Here is a 15,299-nt window from a genome sequence, read left to right on the forward strand (position 1 = left end):
AAAAATTCACTATGCAAAATATGACCTTTTTTTGAAAAAGTTATAATTTTAATGAATTTTTTAGGGAATCTTAAAACGGGTACCAATGTTACATACCTAAATTAGATGTTACGTTGTTGTTCACTAATTGAGAGTTTTCATTCAAAGATTTGCTAGATTTAAAAACACACCTAGTTACACCTTTGGAAGTACAAATTATGTACACAAATATATTCCAAACTTTTAGTTATTGTTAACAACATAAAATAGCCTAGTGCTAAGTATTGCTTTTGTCACTAAAGCTAGCTGCAACTTGCAAGGCCCTTTTGTTGCATTTTTGGGAGTAAATTAGAGTCCAAAATTGTCATTTACTTTAATGGGTCTTAGATGGTGGTGGTATTTCAAGTGGTGTAAGATCGTGAGATTAGAACCTAGATGCCTATCTATGTTAACATACTTTGACTTAGCTTGGCTTTGCATAAGCATTGCATAGTCTAGAGAGTGTGATGCATTCCATGAATCTAGCTTGAGTCAAAATAAAATCTAGATATCTAGAGGACTTTAATTTGCCTCAATTCCTTTTAAAAATAATTTCCAATGCTAGTTTTATATAGTGATAAAGTAAGGTGTTCTTACGTGGAATGTCAAAAAAAGGTGTCCTTATTTGGAGTGTCAAGAAATGGGATCAATCTAGATAGAATAGTGAGCAATCCTTTTTAGTAACACTATCAGATTTTAACAAAAACCTTCATAGGAGCTCTACAACATTCACATAAGTATGGTGGAACCTAACACCCCCCTAACACTAAGATCTTTCTCTTTCAAAAGCGTATAATACTAAAGTATTGAGAGACTCCATCTTAGAATTTCTCCCCTATGATATTTAGTGAAATTTCCAAAATGTGTTTATTGCCAAGATACACACCTTGGGGTTTCACCTAAAAACATGTAGACATATGATGTGAGTTCAACATAAGGGGAAATGTAATTATGTCATAAAACTATACGTATAAAGGGGGGTTTTGAATTCATAAAGTCCTAAAATTCAAGTTTCTATAAATTGAAAGGAATGCATGACCCATATGTTAAGTAGGGGTTTACATACAATGCATACGGGATGCAAATTTTTCCAATAATGCACCCCTGAGGATTGCATTATTGGTTTCGGGATGCTTTTTACATTACATGAAATCTTGCTATAAAAACAAATGTTTTCAAAGCTTAAAGGTAAAGTAAGAATACCCACTCATTTGATGAGAAAGACACTTTTACAATGTGTGCACGATACCTTTCCATAAAATTTATGGTGAGGTTGAAAAGGAGGTTTGATTCAAAGTAAGAGGAAAATCAACCTCTCCTTTCAATATAAAAGAAGAACATAAACGTTTGCAAACATTTAAGAGAGGTTAAGGCAGTCAACATTATGGAGGTTTGATCCCTAGCCTCTTTTATTGAGAAAACATTCAAGAAGTGAAAGGCATCTAATAAACCAGAGACCTGAGGATAGTATGCAAATCTAGAACCCCAAGCTATGCCCCTCATAGGTCTACAGCCCCCTTTGAGAATTCCATTTTTGAAAAATCCTAAATATTGGTAGATCTATTGTAATGCATGCTAGGCCCACCAAATCCATTTAAACTATATGCTCCTATGCCATAGATTGAAATGGAGCATCTTTTGACAAAAACAGGAAAGCAATCCCAATGTAATATACAATTTTTCGTGCTTCACTTTCTTGTAGTCACCACCGCATATGGACTCACCTTCCAAATGTGTTAGGTTATCGTTGATACATATGCCAAAATCATTGATCAAGCAGTCATGGTCTCCATGCATTTTTTCCAGCTATTGAAAATTTTACTAAGGGACATTCCCAAACAGTGACCGACACTGGAAGAGAGGCAACTAAATTTATGCCATGCGATAGTTTTTAATTTGGATGAGGTCCAATCCTACAAGCATCTCATCTACTTGTATCACCGCATTCACAATCTCCATGCTCATCATATCCACACCTTTAAGGACATATACAACATGCATTTTTGGCAGCCTCATTTTCCATTTTGTCAGATCTCTCAGGGGATATTTGATCAACACTCCATATTCCAAACAATGCAAACAATAGGTTTGTTGCTCCACACCTCATGGACCATAGATGAATCAACTGTAAAAAGAGGGGCATCTTAACTACCACCAATTGATAGTTTATGCAAAGTTTCCATTTCCAACATCATGGCACAAAGATCTTGAAGTGGTTCAAGGCTTCTAGGATATTTTGCAAGATAGAACAGAGAAGAGGGAAAGGATGAGACTAAAATTTTGACTTTAGTATTCCATTGTAAATTTGCAAATTGAGGCATACAAGCTCTCTCTTTTTCCAAGAGCATTGTGTATGTTTCTCTCCCTTACCACATGGGCAGTGTGTAATGCCTTCTAAGGTTTCACAAATAGACTCAAACAAGTGGAACTTGAGAACACATTCTTCGAGAGCACAAGCATCACATCATTCGCATAGAAAAGCAAGAGTATAATGATGAATGTAAGCTTCATGACTGAGATTTTGTGGTGAAACATAGTAAGCATATTTAAAACTTTCAATCAAGTATAAAAGCCCCAAATTTTGACTATCTGGTCAATCAAAATGTCAAAAAATCTACCTACAGAGATAGAGATTGGCTGGAGGGTGGAATTCACCCTGATTACAAAGGCTATGAAGGGGCTTTTAGTAGCAAAAGAAGCCCCAAATAACAGAGAAGATCCTCCAACAAGAAATCATGCAATGTCACGTGACGTCATTGGGTGAAGCTGCTACAAATTGGACTGGTTTCTTCACGTTTTCTCCTCTCTTAGTCAACCAGATGAGCTCATTTTGCATAAGAGCTAGCTCATAGCATTGCCTAGCTGTGCCTAAGAGGGTTTTGCAAATGGTTGAGTCTACAGGAAGAATTTCGCAAAATGTCGCCAGGTGAAGAAGCTGTCAACACGGGCAACAGGAGCAAAATTTTGTAAAATGCTTCTAGGTGGAAGTGTGCCCTAGGGAGGTGGTTCTATAGCTCAAAGGGCTCGAGGAATAGTCGCCAATAGAGGGAGAACAAGCTTAAGGAAAAATGGGCATAAGAGGGAAGAATGGAAGAAGAAGGTTGAGGCAAAGAGAAAGATGATAACATGGCTCAAGGAGGGCGTGGTGGCTCAATGAGGAAAGTATGACTCTGATACCACATGTTGGAGTAGCATGGATACAAGATGGAGATACCAAGATGATGAAAAAGAGAGATTATTCATGAGAGATATGCCCAATATATAGGCACAAGTTACATCCAAGAGTGACATCATATGTGAGCTCAAGAGAGCATCTCTAGATCCACAATTATCTCTCAATCACACACCACACTCCTAGATTCACTCATTCACACCTACTAACTGACACATCATCATCAGTCACACCTAACTCAGAGCCACATCTACACACACGTGTTCACACAAGAATCTTCTATAGCTTGCAAACTAAATGCTCTTTGCCCTTTTCTTCAAAGCCTTCCGGCTGCACCATGTAAATTTCCTCATGCAAATCCCCATGCAAGAAAGCTGTCTTGACATCCATCTGCATAAGCTCCATATCCTCTATTGCCACTACTCTAAGCATGCATCTAAGTGTGGTCATCTTCACAACAGGAGAGAATATCTCATCAAAGTCCACACCCTTCTCTTGCTTGAACCCTTTAGCAACCAAACGGGCCTTGTACCTAGGCACATCATAACCTGTGACCTTCATTTTGTAGACCCATTTACATGGCAATGCTTTCTTTCCATGTGGCAAAGAAACCAAGTCCCAAGTCTTATTCTTCATAAGTGAACTCATCTCTAATTGCATAGCGTACTCCCACTTGCGTTGATCCTCACGCATCATAGCCTCTCTATAGCAAGAAGGCTCCCCGCAATCAGTAAGCATCACATAGTCTACCCCTGGAACGAACCTATCAGGCGGTCTAGACACTCTAGATGATCTTCTCAATGGCATTTCAGCTTGCTGTCCCACTTGCATATCAGCCACATTTGGCTCATCATTTCCACCAATAGATGATCCATCATCTATACTTGATTGTATACCTGTGGGAGTACTTGGTGGTACCATTTCTTGCACATTTGGTGCATAGATAGCTTCCTGTCTATCAACATATGCAGGTGGATTCACATCCTGGAAAGTGATTCTCCTCATTTCCACATCCCTCATGGGTGCCTTATGCATCTTCTTCTCATTGAAGACCACATCATGGCTGCGTATGATCTTCTTTGCTTCTGGATCCCAGAGATGATAGCCCATCTCTCCACTTTCACCATAACCCAGAAAGATGCATTTCCTAGACTTAGGATCTAGCTTCTTTCGAAGCTCTTTTGGCACATGTGCATATGCCTCACACCCAAATATACGCAAATGAGAGTAAGAGGGCTTCTTGCCACTCCATGCCTCTTCAGGAATACCACCATCCAAACTCTTACTAGGTGATCTATTGATCACATGCACTGCAGTCTTCATTGCCTTAGCCCAAAAACCACCAGAAAGACTTGCATTGGAAAGCATGCATTGCAGCCTTTCTTGAATGGTACGGTTCATCTTTTCTGCAAGTGGATTTTGCTTTGGAGTACGAGGGGATGTGAGCTCCCTCTTAATCCCACGTGTATCACAGAAATGCTAAAAGTCATGAGAGAGATACTCTCCACCATTGTCAGTCCGTAGGCATTTAAGCGTTCTACCTGACTGATTCTCAACCAAGGCTAGCCATTTCTTAAATACCTGGAACACATCACTCTTTCGAGCTATAGCATAAGCCCACACTTTCCTAGTTGCATCATCAATGAATGTCACATAGTAATCAGCCCCACCTAATGACCGTGTAGGCATGGGACCGCATACATCTGAATGCACTAAATCAAGCTTTTCAAACTCTTTCTTTCCCCTTCTTTTATGGGCTGATTTAGTCTGCTTCCCATAGAGACAATGCTCACAAAATTCAAAATCAGAGAAACTCAAATGCGGTACATAACCCAAATGGCATAAGAGTTTCATTCCATTTTGGCTCATGTGCCCCAACCTGCAATGCCACAAAGAAGTGCTTGGCTGCTCAGTTATTGCAACAACATGATCAAATACCCCTGATACATGTAAGGGATACAAAGTCCCACACTTGGCACCCCTAGCCAAAAGCATAGAGCCCTTTTTAATTTTCCAACTTTGAAAGCCAAAAGTGGTGTGAAAACCAGCATCATCTAGCTGACCCACTGAAATAAGACTCTTAGTCAACTTAGGCACATGTCTCACATGTTTCAAAACAAATGCAGACCCATTTGCAAAAGAAAACTTTATGTCACCTGCTCCCACTATGTCACATGCATAGTCATTTCCAAGATGCACACAACCTGTCTTTCCACTATCATAAGTGGAGAACCATTCCCTATGGGGAGTAACATGGAATGAAGCACCAGAATCCAAAATCCAATCCTGGGAATATGCATCATCTGAAGTGGTAAGCAACTCTACAGATAAACTAGACATGAAGAGAACATCATTGTCACTATCATGTGTGACTGCATTGATTTCCTCGATCTTCACTTTTCCTTTGTCCTCCCTTGGACTCTCTTCCTTTTAATTTGCACCCCAATTTGCATTCTTTTTCTTATCCTTTTGCTCTCTTTTCAGCTTGTAGCAATCCTTTTTCATATGGCCCTTCTTGCCACAATGGTAACACTCAATGTTCCGTGCCCTGGATTTGCTACGAGACTTCCCTTTTTCTTGGGACTTCCCCCTGAACTGTGATCTGCCCCTTTGCACATTTAAGGCTGCATCCTGCTTGTTGCCATCCATAGACTTCCGTCTAATCTCCTCGGCCAACAAGCTACCCACAACATCATCAAATTTCAGTACTCCACCAGGTGTAGAGTTACTGACAGCTGTACGGAAGGTATCCCATGAGAATGGCAATGAACATAAGAGAAATATTGCCTTAGTCTCCGCATCAAAATTCATCTTCTGAGCCTAAAGCTGGCTGAAAATAATATTGAATTCATTCAAGTGAGAAGCAATGGAGACCCCTTCCTTCATCTGCAGCTCAAACAACCTCTTCATGAGGTAAACTTTATTAGAGGCAGTTTCCTTCTCATAAGTGGCACACAGTTTCTTCCACAAATCTTCCGTAGTCTGCTCATTTACTAAAGTGAAATAAACAGACTCTACAAGATGAAGTCTAATAGTAGACTTTGCTAATGCATCCAACTCATTCCAATCATCCTCAGACATATTTGCAGGCTTAGCTTCAATCCCTACCAAGGGTTTAATCTGCTTCTTTTGAATAAGCACATCCCTTATTTGTTCTTTCCACAAAGAAAAGTTTGTCCCATCAAACTTTTTAATGCTGAAAAACTCCTTTTTAGACGTGGAAGAGGATGCCATGATGCAAATGAAACAAAATCCCAAATGCTAGTGCCTGCAAGAGAGAATCACACCAAATACTAGGTGCACCCAAATGTGTATGCCACAATAGAGTGAAATATCACCAAAATTCAAAGCTCAAAGCATCAAAAGATGCATCTGACTCATGTGCATATACTATGCATCCATATGAGCAAATCTGGCCCAAAAGAAAATGCCAATAAGTGCCAAATGACTCAAGCATAAACACCGTCCACTGGCATATGCATCAATAATATCTCATCCAAGAGAGCATAGCACTATCAGTGCATCACCTGCAATGTGTCAAAGCTGTCCCTCAGCATAAAATAGCATCCATGTGCAAAGCGTCCATAAAAATAGCATCCCACAAGGCAATTTGGGCCTATCAGCGCATCCAATAAGGACCGCAATGCATCCAAATGGCCTATAAATCATCCACTACAACCCAATGCATACCACGAATGAGCACACACTGCTCAAACTGCAACCAGAGTGATCTGCATAAGGTATGCTCAAGAAATCATAGTCCCACAGTAATGAGCGCTACTGAAAATAGAACCTGAGATGCCTCAAAATATGGGCGCCATTGCATAATCGGACTCAGCAAGAAAATCAGCAAATATCTCTCTTCTTCCAGAACTCCAAAATCCCAACCGATGAGTGAGAAATGGGAGTCAACACTTATCCATTGCCATGTGGCATAAATCTAAGGTTTCAAAACCTTAGAATGAAAAATGCATAACAGAGAGACAAAATCGAATACACAGAGATCTATAACTCTGAAAATCCTCCACCGAATTGTGCAAGAACTGACAGGTAGGGGTTTTTGGGCGTCGAGAACGCAATGGGACAGACGGTTTTGGAAACCGTGGTCTCAATCACTGGGTCCAACACACGGAATGAAAAACGTTTTTGGAAATAGAGCTGTTTGTAAACTCAACCGGAGTGCAAATGATGAGCAACATAGAGGTTTTAGGACCTACTGAGTCCACCAGAACTGACAGATCTGCAAATGGTTGCTCCAAACTTGAGTTCCAACACCCGGGCAGAAAAACGCAGAAACTGACACAGTGAGTCAGAAATCCAATCAAATGATCCCAGATTCAAGAATGAAGGTGTTTTCAAGCTCCTGAAGTGAAGTGGACACCAAAAGCAAGCAATAGTTGCCTCTACAAGTCAATACGGAGTCTCTGTCATCGAACGGAACAGGGAAAAGCTCAAAAAACGACTTTTTTTTTTAAAACACTTAACAGGCTCTCAAAACCACTTCGCAAAACCAAAGTGACTTTTCCAAAGGTTCCTCCAAGGTCTCTACATACTCGGATGCAAGTAAAGTCGACCACAAAGCTTCCCACAGAGCTTCTCCTTCCTCCCACAGAGCTGCTGAGCTTCAAGCATTCATGCACGCTCAGCTAGATCACTCGGGCTCTGATACCAGTTGAGAGTGCTCTCAACGGAAGCAAGAACAGAAGAAGGAGAGAGAGAGATAGAGAGCCACACAAGTTTGGTGGGTGCAGAACCACCCTAATCTTCTTTTTCATTCATTTATATATGTGTTTGAGTATTGTACATAACTGGGGTAAAGGCACAGTGACCTTTAACCCCCACAACTTGTTCATATAAGAACTTGGTAGTGGATGTTCCATCAGCCTTTACTGTGGCTCTTCCTTCTACCCACTTGGTGAAGTAGTCGATTGCTAGGATGCCTCAGTCCCCTTCGTGGCTAGGCTTATGGGACCAATGAAATCGATGCCCCACTTCTCAAAGGGTTGGTCAAATACGATCTTGGTTAGGGGCATCATGTCGGCCTTGTGTGGGAATTGGATGCGTTGGCAGGGGTCACATCATTTGACGAATTTGGCCACATCTTTTAAGAGCGTTGGCCACCAGAGACCAGCTTGCAGTACTTTTTGTGTTGTAACCTCAGCAAAACAAAATGGCCTCCTGCGATTCCTGAGTGTGCTTCTTCAAGCACCTCGATGTATTCGTGCTCACACATGCATCTTCGCAGTATGCTATCCTTACCCATGCGGTAGAGTTGTCCTGCTATCAGTTGGTATGGCGCTGCGTCGTTAATGAGTTTACGGGCTCTATCCTTCTTAAGGTCTTGGCCTAGGGGTAGTCTGTTGGCCAAGTAATTTCCAATCTCAACAGCCCATTCTGGAATGCGTCGAGGAAGAAGAGGGAAGCATCGGAAAGATCATCTTCTACTCCTCGGTCAGAGCTTTGCTATTAGGGATCCTTGATAGGTGGTCAGTTAAAACGTGGGTTTTGCCCTTGCACACCGCCACTGTAAAATCAAATTCTAACAGGATCAACATCCACCTAGTGATGTGTCCTGTCATGTAGGGTTTGTTGACCAAGTACAGTAGTGCTTGATGGTCCACAAAGAAGACAAACTTGTTCGCTAACAAGTAGTGCCTGAATTTCTTGACTGCATAGACCATGGCAAGACCCTCTCTCTCACTGGTGGTGTAGTTAACTTCGGCCTCATTTAGTTGATGGCTGGCAAAGTATACCGGGTAATCCAAATTATGCTCCCTGAGCTGAGCTAACACACATCCAATGGCAAGGTTAGAGGCATCAATGTGGACGTGGAATATTAAATTCCAATCGGGAGACTTCAGTACTGGGGCGGTGGCCAGAGCTAGCTTGAGGGTTTCCAAGGATGTTTGGCATTCCTGGGTACACTCAAAGGATACTAGCAGTTTGTATAATGAGCGGGCTATGTTGGTGTAGAACAATCCTTCAATTGCTTGCTGAGATAGGCAAACCCTCACCTCACTCTGCACTTAATATAAGGATGCAAGCTGATCCCATGCTTGCTCAACTATCTTGTAAGACCGGATATGAGGGATAATGACCCTTTTCACTGAAAGAGCAATCAAGGCATGTGTTTTAGCATCACGTCCATCCCATTGCCCTTAGCATTGGTGGGGGGTGGTAACTCCAAAATGAGTTTGATTTTATTATGGTCCGTAGAAATTCCATTCTGGGACACTATGTGACCCAGATGACACCATGTTTGACCCAAAACTGACCTTTAAGAGGGTTGAGGGATATGCAGTATAAGCGGCACTTCTTGAGGACGAGCTTGAGATACTTCAGGTGGTCATCCCATTTTGAGTTCACGCAGATATCGTCCAAGAAAACTTCCACAAAGTCCCTTAGGTATTCCTTGAATACCATGATCATCATACATTGGAAGGTAGCTAGGGCATTGGTTAGACCAAAGATCATAACCGTGGCTGCATATACTCCCCATTCGGTAGTAAAGGCGATCTTATGTTGATCTTGGGGGGCGATTGAGACTTGGTTGTAACCCAAAAACCCATCTAGGAAGCTATATGCTTCCTTTCCAACAACCCTTTCTAGAACATGCTCTATGAATGGTAGGGGGTAGTGGTCACGTCTTGTGGCCACGTTAACCTTCTTCAAATCCATGCATACTCTGATTTTTCCATTCTTCTTCAGGACTATCATAATGGGTGATACCCAGTCTGTATGCTCGATCTCGTAGATGAATCCTACATCCATGAGTTTTTGGATTTCTTCCCTCACAATGAGTGCGTACTTAGGATTCATAGGATAGGGGCGTTGCCGCACTGGCGTGGCATCATCCATCATGGGGATTGTATGTTGCACTACTGCGGCAGGTACTCCTTTCATGTCCATGTACTTCCAAGCCATGCAATCCTTATATTCCCATAGGAGAGCTATTAAGGCATTCTCCTCATTGGGAGTGAGGTCATCAATGACAAATACGAGCTGTGGGTCCTGGCCTTCCGGGGCTAAGTTCACTTCCTTAACCAGGGTCGGCCCATCATACCCTTGAGAACAACCGTCCTCTCGGGTTCTCTTGGCCTGTTGGTATAAGATCTTGCAATCCTAAATTGTATAAGCCTTGTAGTGGGCTGGCACCTGCCATAAGTCTTCTTTATCCTCAATCTCTTTCTCATTATCTGCTGGGGTAGTGGACTTTTTGGTCTTTGCCTTGCCTTTGGATGCAAGGGATTTGGGACCTGAAGGGGGCTCTTCCCTTGTACTTATAGAGCCGACGGGGGTGGTTAACCTACTCAACCGATTTCCTCAGTTAGAGGAAAACTCATGGTGGGCGGTCATGGCACCTATGTAGGTCAGCCATTGAAGATCGGATTTTACCCTTATTGTTGCCTTGCTTACCTCTTGTGGTTTGAGCATATTGAACATCCTTAAGGGAACTACTAGGGTCAGACCCCTTAGCTTTGGGGTGGTGATTTGAAACCCTACTCCTTTGGGACATCCATGTTGGCTAATATGTGCATCCAGTTCTGCGAGAATTCTGGCTTGGGAAGAGGTGCATACCAGAAGTCGTTAGACTCCTCATCCTCTCCCTTATCACAAGGTTGGAATAGTTTCACAGAGGTGGTTTGGGCAGTGGTGTTGAACTCCGCATCAAAGAGGTGTCTTGACAATGGGTGGGCCTTGTAGGTGTGCAAGTCCACTCTCATGGTTTGCTCCTTGTCCCATAGGTAGATATTATCATCATGCCAGTCATGTACGAGTCCCGACATACACAAGAATGGTCTGCTTAGGATAGCTTCATACCCAGACTATCATGTGAAGTCCATGACCATGAACTTGACAAGGTACGTGAATCCAAAAACCTTAATGTTTATGCCCGTCATTACCCCCAGAGGCTCAGTGGTTGCTCCATCTGCTGCTCGAGTGCAGGCTTTCCCCACTTTTCCCATTATTGCTTGGTGTAGACACTCACTCCTGCTCCCGCATCCAGGATGGCTTCTACCTTCTAGTTTTGGTAGACTATGAGGATTGAGGAGTTTGTGTCATCACCCTCGAAATACTGGCCTAGCTTGTTGATGGGAATCTTGGGTAGGTTCTGCCCCTTATCTAGCATTGATTGGTTGGGCTTAGGGTTGGAGGTAGGAACGTCCTGTTCATCCAATTGGACAGATCATGCCATAGGGTGGGATTTCCTCTTAGCAGAGATGCAATCGGCATTTTCACTTTTGTATATAGGAAGGCATCCAACCCGGCACTATCATAGGGTTCTGATGAAGCTTCTTCCTCCATAGATAACATGTCATCAAATCCATACAGGTCTCCTTCGTCTTGGAGGTTGTGCAACACTAGGTCCTCTGGATCAAATCCGGAGGGTCAGACTGCTCCATGCTAAGGTGTTCTTCTTCTTCCACTCTTTTTGGAACCTTGAGAGACTTTACTCCTCAATGCCCCATCAGGTGGGCTGGATGGATGGTATTTGATCCCCTACTGGCCTTTAATCAATGCTCGAACTTATCCTGGCACTCACGTACCAAGTCTTGAGCATCCTTTACATATTGCTTTTCTAAAACCGGGTCAAGGTAGGTTTCTTTATAGGTGGGAGCCGGTGCTAGGCCTTGAGCCTGCAATGGTTTGTTTACTTCTGGGATCAGGCAGAGATACCTCAGGGTCACCCTATATGGAAGACTGTTTGAAAGTAGAGGAGGTGGCAAGGGTAGCTATCTCCTCATTGAAACCGTCCGAGATGAACACTGGATCGGAACCATCACCTCGAATGGATTTCTTGGAACGGGTTAGCGGCTGTGGAGGGATCTTAGAACCGGGCAATGGGGATACCTTGCCCTTCTTGGTGAGCTTCTTCATGGCCTTGCCTGGTGCCTTGGCCTACATCCTAGTGATGACTTGTAGTGGCACGGTGGCCACATAGCCTTATTCAATGCTAAGCAGATTGAGGCTCGTGCTCTTGGGTGGGGTGAGTGGTGGTCGGCCTTCTCATGGGATAGTCCTAGAATAGACGCTCTGTGCCACATCCTATGCACAAGGGAGCGAGGTTGGTTGTGGTTGGGGCGATGGGCATACAGTCCTTGTACAGACAGTCTTTCAAGAAGTGTGGACCCTCGCATTTGAAACAAGACACCGGCAGGTTCAAAGTGTCTCAGTAAGGGCATTCATTTGCTCTATGGGGACCTTGGCAGGCATAACATTGGAATGAGGGCCTCCAAGCCATTGAGTTCAGATCTCGCACCCTTGCATTTACGGGGGTAGTTTGGAATACGAGGTCTTGTTGATCCTCTGGCGGGAGGTAGTGGGCTAAGGCTCCACTTCCTTCCTCGTAAGGGTAATCATGAGGTCCATGATCAGGGTCCATTTCCTCCCAGTCGTTGGGCAACTCTTCGACCAACACTTGATTGACTGGGGCGATGCGTGGTAGCGGGGGTTGCGAGCCCAGTATGGGTGGAGGCAACGGAGCGAGCTGAGCACAATACTGGCTAGAGCTAGCTCCAGGGCCACCTTGCAGGAGTTGGGGGTTGGGTGGGACCTCAGAAAGTGACATTGGGAGGTATCATGGTTTCCCCACCTATGGGAGTGTGCACAGTAGAGTGATGGCCTTGCCCTTAGGCACAGGCACTCATTGGAAGGGTGGTTGCCATTGCATACCCCATACCAGACATTGTCTCATCGTGGAAATAAGTGGGGGTTGCTCGGTACTTCCTTGGAGGTTCCTACTCTCCATTGCTGACCTAACTGCTCCAACAAGGTGGAGGCTAGCTCACCCACGTCCAAGCTAACTGGCTGCCCACCACTCTCCTCCAGAGAAAACAATAGCCCTCTTCTAAAATTCACATTTCTCATGATAGAATTGATCTCCCAGCATGCCCGCCAGCACCAGCCCAGCATCCACAGCTCCAGCAAGTCACCTGCATTCTTCACAGCTCCTCCAAGACCAACCAAGCGACCGCCAAAATGGCTCTCTCTCTGGCTCCCCAGAATCCCTCTGCTAGTTCCTCTCCTTATGGTTCTCCCTTGTGCGGTTCCCCAACGCTGCAGCCTCCTCTGAGTGCCCACGATCCCTTCACAAACTCACAGTTCCGCTCCACAGCTAGCCAAAGAGCTCCTCTTCTAGCTTCTCTTCATTGCTGTCATCCTGTGTGCTTGCCAGCTCGTGATTGATTTCCTTCATCTTCCTGCAAGCCCACGTTCCCTATGCATTCGTGATCCCTTCTTGTCTTGGCCCCGATTGTGCCCACTATCTCCCAGCTCTTCTGCAACTTCCTTCGGTAGCCGTGTACTCTCTTGGGATCTGCACTCTCCAAAAACCTCCCCTCTGCTTCTTTTTTTGAGCTCATAAACGGTTCAGCCACTCCATCAATTGCGCAACTCTTTGAGCTCACCTCTCTCCCCCTTTCGAAATTTTCACATCACCATGCCTCCTTCTGCAACTCCTTCCTCCTCCATGTTCGGTAGAGATCCCCCAGCTCTTGTAGTAGCGTTGCCTCCCTGTTCCGGAGCTTCCAGACCATTGCCAACCTCCTGCGAGCTCATCCTTGCTTCTGGTTCTCCTCCCTCGTATCACTATAGCTTCTCCCTTCTTCTAGAGCTCACAAAGCTCTCTGGTGTCTTCTCTCTCCCTGCAATCTTGCCACCTTGCCATCTAGAACCTCCTTGCCTCATCCTCACATAGCCACCTTTGCATGCCTTTTTTATAAGTGCCATGTCACCTTTGCCTTTTACCACTCTCCAAGGAGTCCCACAATTTCATACACCAAGGCACTTAAGCACACATTCATTGACTATGTGCACACAAATGCATGTCACCTGCATTTAGCATCTAATTACCCATCAACCATTCACATATGATGAACACAATCCCGACCCAATGGATTTACAAGACAACCACGACAAAAAAATGCTCATGCCCTCATACAAAAAGAAGTCGGGACAACCATGAAAGGTGTAGGTCATCCCACAACAAAACCCCATCATACTCTGGATACCATCCTCTGGATTAGCCTGGTGCTCTCACACCTTGGGCTCATCATTTCCCTTGCACATACACTTCCATCAAAGCCTAAAGCTTGATTGCCACATATATCCACACATCCATGATGCCCACACTGAGTCAATGAGTGCTCCCATGACTTTACCACAATATGGAACATCACTCATGTACACATGTACAAGTTAAAAATCTTCACACAATGCTTACGAGCCACAGTTATGTTGTCGTCCTTGAATTTCGGCTCTTGATGCTGCATAGGAGTGCCGCTTATGACACCCTCCACCATCCTCGATGTTGCTGTAGGGGTTGGGCTTTTCCCTTGCTGAGCTTGCCTTGCAAGGTTCTCTGCACTAGGGCCAGCACCATGGTACTTCCCTCTAATGAATGCATGTCTTGGTGCTTTGCAACAACGCATTGGCCAAGCCACTGACACATGCATCATACAGATTCAATGTCCCCTTGAATCCTTTGGTAGCCAGCCAACTTGCATGTACAAGCTCAGTAAGATTTGTCGTGACCACATGCGATATGTCCTCCATGTCCTATCAAGAGTGAAGTACAGTGAGTGGTTCATTTGCAAAATTTGGTGGGAAAATAAAATCTTGTATTTGTGAATGGATACTCACACCAACAAAGTGCTTTTGCCAACGTGGATATCGAACATGCCACCAGCTTAGCCAACAATCCATCACAGGGATGTTCGAATCAGAAACCTTCCATGTGGCCCACCAAGCCCAAATGTACATTGTTGTGTGGTTGCATCCTCCTCTATCGATGCACACCTCCACAATTGTCACATTTGTGCTCATCTTGGAAGCTCCTATGCATGTACTAGGAGGTGTGGATCTGTAGGCTTTGCTCCCAATGGAAAAGGCAAGACCTTTCCAAGCCATGCATCATGTTCTCTAGTCTATTATTGAAGGCTATTCATACTGTCCTCCAATTCGTGCCAGCCTTGTCTACCATGAAGCCTTTAAAGTCCGCAGTGGGGTCATAAACCTCGATCGAGGTATTCTATGTCTCACGCACATCGTTTATCTAAGCCTCAGTGTCATCCTCTTTCATCTCGTACACGGCAACAGTCATCAACTC

This window comes from Dipteris shenzhenensis, chromosome 10 (assembly GCF_047967505.1).
Source record: "Dipteris shenzhenensis isolate YYH24624 ecotype China chromosome 10, Dip_SZ_1.0, whole genome shotgun sequence".
NCBI classification, from domain to species: domain Eukaryota; kingdom Viridiplantae; phylum Streptophyta; class Polypodiopsida; order Gleicheniales; family Dipteridaceae; genus Dipteris; species Dipteris shenzhenensis.